This window comes from Rhinoraja longicauda, chromosome 17, assembly GCF_053455715.1.
Source record: "Rhinoraja longicauda isolate Sanriku21f chromosome 17, sRhiLon1.1, whole genome shotgun sequence".
Lineage (NCBI taxonomy): Eukaryota > Metazoa > Chordata > Chondrichthyes > Rajiformes > Arhynchobatidae > Rhinoraja > Rhinoraja longicauda.
Window position 1 is genome coordinate 31,286,852 of NC_135969.1, and position 5,999 is coordinate 31,292,850.

Here is a 5,999-nt window from a genome sequence, read left to right on the forward strand (position 1 = left end):
GTTTCACACAAAGTCATTAGTCAAAGGTAAGGATCCTTATCATACCATAGAAGGTCATGTTTGCACAATTCCACAAGTAGTCAGCAGTTAACCACATCCCAATCTCAGCAAAAACATTGTTCTTATCATTCTCAGATGTCCTCCCCAGGCAAAACGGATGTACTGTCAGAGCCTGGTGAATAAGATTTAGGTTGCATCCTGCCAGGTGCAATATTACAAACATCAGCTATTCGGAGTTCAGGCTGATCCTTTTTATTCATTCTACCATTTTATTATAGAAGCTCCAAAAGCAGGTTTGCAGACAATGGCCAAGCAGGTTTGCAGACAATGGTCAAGCAGTTTGCTATTAACTATGCAAAGTTAAGTCATTGGCTCTTTCATTTTCTCCATGCATGACAAACAAATCACCATCTCTTAATTGGTCAATACATTATCTCGAAATACAAAACAACTAGCCAGTTTGTTTCTATTATAAACGAAAAAGATACAGAATCATGATGGAATTACAGATGGAGATAATAAGTACGTGCCTTGGAAATTGAATAGCAGAATACTGTTTTTGTTTCAGTATTATATATTTTTATTTTCCATAAACGGAACACGATAACAATAACTGATCACTGGGTCATTTTGCATCAAACTGAAAATTTGACCAGGTGCTTCCTGTTATCTGTCATCTTTACTACTGCTGCTACTCATCTTCAGAAACATGGCCCAGTGTAATCTTGGGCTGGATGCAGCAGACAGGTCACTTTTGAGCATGAGAACATGCAACTGCCAGAAATTTGCCCAGGAATTAAATTCTAATGCTCTGGGTCTGTAATCAGGACAAGCATTCAGGTTGGGTTAAGAATTGAAGTGGCATGCACATCGTGCAGGTGCTCCACAAAGTGATCGCCCAGTCTGTGAAAGGATCCCTGACCTGAAATGTCAACTGATTTCTCTTTCCACAGATACTGCTTGACTGGCTGAGTTCGTCCAGCATTCCTGCTTTTGTTCAATAGCAGCATAAAACTCAAAAAGACTTCTACGTGCATTACCATTAAATGCTTTAGGCTTTTAAGATGACATTATAACTGCAATTAATCTAACCTTTAGCCATATTTTACAGTACATTGAACCTTTAGGATTGTGCTTGTTTTATATCATCTCCACAGGCTTACCTAAAATAATTGTTATTATAACAGTTTCATTTACTATTTTGCAATTTGTAAAATGAATAAAGCATGCTGCATATCCATTGTTTAGAATTGCAGTTCAGTCCAAGGATATTGCCAGCAGAAACCATGGTTAGTCAAATTTTATGATACAATGGAGCTTGGTTCATGATTGTAACCACCAACATATTGAATGTGGAGCTCATTCCATCTGGGTGAGAATACAGCAGAATCGTACTGTGTTATTTTCATTTTGATATTTCATCTGAACATAAGTGAACACTATCTAACGTGCTTTTTTTTTTAGCAAAACTCTGTTCAACTAAGAATGATTTCCAAGCAATTAGATTTAAATAAAACTTAGCACCAAGCAAAGATATTCCATAACCTTATGCACCAAATGAATCACCTCAAAAAAATTATATTCATGCACATTCTTTCACCAAACTAATTGCAATAATTATTCCATCAAGTATTTGTAGTTCTATTTTCTGCTGTTATCAACTTGTTCCTGTTATAGTATTCAGAAATATGATTTCTAAACTTGCCATGACCTTGGACTCTTTAAAGTAAGGGTTACATTATTGAGGAAATATTTTTACAGATGCTACTCTTTTACATAAAAAGTTAAGGTTCCTCAAGTCACATAACAAAATAAATATATAATAAGTATTAATTATATAATATTATATATATACACACACACGCATATATATATATATTTCTGCTTTTCATTATAGCAGAAATTGGAGAACACAAATCGTGTTCCATTGCAGTAAAGCACTGATATCCACTCAACAATGTGGCAAATTGTGGTCCTATTCAGAGGAAGCAAGAGAAATACAATGGAGCAAATTGCCGGCCATTCAATTTACTCTTAATTGTTAGCAAAGTGATGGACAAATTTGTGAATAATGCCACAAAGTAGCAACAACCAAAAGTCTGTAGCCTCCTTATGCTCTGGTATTTTATTTCATTCTTCTCATGTTTAAATTATAATGTTTTATTCTTAATTCTTTACTGTATATCGTGTTGTAGATTGCGAGCAAAGCATCAAGGCAAATTCCTTGTATGTATACATATCTGGCTAATAAAATTTATTCAATTCAATTCAATTCTTGTTCACCAACAACCTGCTCAACAATGCCTAGTTTGATTTTTGCCTGGGTAATTTAGCTCTAGACTTCATCAAAGCTTGGTCCAAACAGGGAGCCAGTAGATTGAAATTGCAGAGGTGAGGCAACAGTGACTGCCCTTGATATCGTCAGGATTTGTATGAGCTCTGGTAGAAATGAAGTCAATGAATGTCAAGGGAAAAGCATTCCAATGGCAGGAGCATTACCGTGTAAAGAAAGATATTGTTGGCTGTTGGAGTTCAATTTATCTCAGCCCCAGAACATCATTGTGGGAATTCCATAAGGTGTGTCCTCGGCAGATTTCTCAATTTGCCACGTAATGATTTTTCTTCCATCATAAGATCAGAACTGGGATGTTTGCTGATGAATGCACAAGGTTCAATCCGTGTCACAACTCCTCAGCAAACAAAGAAGCATATGCATACACATGGACTGGCCGATGAGGTTAGGTTTAGCTTGGTGAAAAGCTTTGTTTGCTATCCAATTAGATCAGACAAAACTTTACATCAATACAATCAATCTCAGGTACAATAGGTGGAGGGAAGGGAAGGATACAGAGTGCAGAATATATATCTCAGCATTAGAGCTGCTTAGTTCCAGAGATAAATTCCAATGTCCACAGTGAGTTAGAGGAGAGTTGGACCTTATCATCAAAGACATGTTAACTATCAGCACCAGATCTCTGTGTTTATAGTCATAGAATCATGCAGTGTGGAAACAGGCCTTTTGGTCCAACTTGGTCACAACCAAGATGCTCCATCAGCACTAGTTCCATCCGCTTACGTTTGGCCTACATTCCCCTAAACCTTTCCGATCTATGTACCTGTCCGAATGTCTTTCAAATTTTGTTATAGTTTTTGCATTTGTACCATTCAATTTACATAGACTGAATGTAAATTTTGTTTATGATGTAAATCTTCCAAAAAATGTATAAACACAAGATGTTGCAGATTAATTAATGCAGTTTGATTGCCAAGATTACTCAGCGACTCCATTAATATTGAATTATGTGACTATTGGAAAGGAAGTTGTATTAGATATAATGCGATCTTTGTCCAGCAACTCAAGTATTACATTATATCTGATTTTATAACTACATTAGTATCCATTTAGCAATCCTTTGGGGTTTGCCAACCAATTTCACGAAGCAAAAATTACCTAAAGCATAAATTAATAGGATAGTGCAGGGAACCAATGTTTTCTAAATCATCTTGAAAAGCTTCAACATAACCAAAGAGCTGGCCTAAATGACTTCCTTCCTGTGACCATCTTGTGGTTGTACTTCATTGGCTAGTGATCGCCATACTTTCATGATTTGATCATTGTGAGGCTAAGGTAAAACTGCAAGACTACATGAGCTATCAGTAGGAATTAAGATATCGGTGATACAGCGTTACGTGGGAGATTTATTTTCTCCTGGGAAGATTACGCTAAGAAAAAAACACAATATAATAATGACCAAGTCAAACCACTACTTCTTATTCCTTAAAAGGCAATCAACTTAGAGGACAGATGAGAACATTTTGTTTTGTTTTGGAAGATCTAGAAAACACTACCTTAAAGGCCGGTGCATATGTATATAGGAAGATAGGAAGGAACTGCAGATACTGGTTGAAAATGAAGAGAGACACAAAAAAACTGGAGTAATTCAACAGGTCAGACAACATCTCTGGAGAAAAGAAATAAGTGAGGTCTGAAGAAGGGTCTCAACCCGAAATGTCACCTATTCCTTTCTGACCCGCTGAGTTACTCCAGCCTTTTGTGTCTCCAGCCATTTATATATATATATAAATGTACATACACATATAATTTTCAAGCGAGCATTCAAGAAAGAGCTGGATAGAGCTCTTAAGGATAGCGGAGTCAGGGGGTATGGGGAGAAGGCAGGAACGGGGTACTGATTGAGAATGATCAGCCATGATCACATTGAATGGCGGTGCTGGCTCGAAGGGCCGAATGGCCTCCTCCTGCACCTATTGTCTATTGTCTATTGTCTATAATCGATAACCAGCGTGGATTTGGTGGTCTGCAGGGCCTGTTTCACCATGTTGTATCTCTTACATTAAAAACTAAAAATACAGACTATGCAGATAGTTGTAACATACAGCCGGAATTTATAAAATGTGGCGTCTGCTGCTATACTACAGCAATTTATTTTATATAACACTTTTGTGGGTGCTACAAATCTTAAATAAATAAAAATAAGCACATCCAGCAGCATCCACACAGAGAAACAAGAAAGATGAGTGTTTAATATACGTACCATCGATGCAACAATGAAATTCTTACTTACGGCAGCATAACAGGCCTGTAAGCACAATATATATAGATAGGAGATGATATAAATAAAAATAAAATAATAACCCCAATACGAGTACAAAACAAAAACAAAGTCATCAGTGCAACCAAAGGGTTATTTTGTGTAAGAAAGAACTGCAGATGCTGGTTTAAATCGAAGTACACACAAAATGCTGGAGTAACTCAGCGGGGCAGGCAGCATCTCTGGAGAGAAGGAATGGGTCACGTTTCGGGTCGAGACCCTTCTTCAGACTGATGTCAGGGGAGTGGGCGGGAAAAAGATAGAATGTAGTCAGAGACAGTAAGACTGGTGAGAGAACTGGGAAGGGGGAGAGGATGGTGAGAGATGAAAGCAAGTCCATCTTAAACTATCTGATCTCCCGGTTGCTCAGCAGTTCAACTCCCCCTCCCATTCCCAATCTGACCTTTCTGTCCTGGGCCTCCTCCATTGTCAGAGTGAGGCCCAGCATAAATTGGAGGAACAGCACTTCTTATTTCACTTGGGTAGCTTACACCCCAGTGCTATGAACATTGACTCTAACTTCAAATAGCCTTTGCTTTCCCTCTTCCCTTCCCCCTCCCCGTTTTCCCACCAGTCATACTGTCTCTGACTACATTCTATTTTTCTCCCGCCCCCTCCCCTGACATCAGTCTGAAGAAGGGTCTCGACCTGAAACGTCACCCATTTCCTCTCCAGAGATGCTGCCTGTCCCGCTGAGTTACTCCAGCATTTTGTGTCTACAAAGGGTTATTCTTCCAGGTCAATAAAATTTCTCACAACTTTCCAAATTACAGGCAACAATTTTAAGTGACTCATTTCTCGATGAAAGCAATTGCAGCCTTGGTTCACTCTGCATGGTGTGGGCACGGTGCAACTACAGCCTTGGTGTGGGCAGAGGCAATAGCTGCCTTGATTCACTCTTTACATGGCATGGGCAGAGGCAATAGCTGCCTTGGTTCACTCTTTGCATGGCGTGGGCACGGAGCGATTGAAACCTTAATTCACTCTTTGCATGGTGTGGGCAAGGAGCGATTGCTGCCTTGGTTAGCTCTTTGCATGGTGTGCAGACGGGGCAACTGTAGCCTTGGTTTACACTTTGAATGGTGTGGACAGTGAGCGGTTTACACCGTGGGTCATTCTCAGCATGGTGTGGGCAGGGGCAATAGCTGCCTTGGTCCACTCCTTGCATGGCGTGTGCGTGGATGGTGCAAATGGAGCTTTGGTTCACTCTTTTGCATGGCGTGCACATAAGCTAACTGCAGCCTTGGTTCACCTTTTACATGGTGTGGGCATGGGGCAACTAACTGCAGCCTTGGTTCTCTTTGCATGGTGTAGGCACGGTGCAACCACATCCCCTGCCACAACTGACAGGCTTCTCCTCCCTTCTGCGCATGTGCAGGCCGGCCA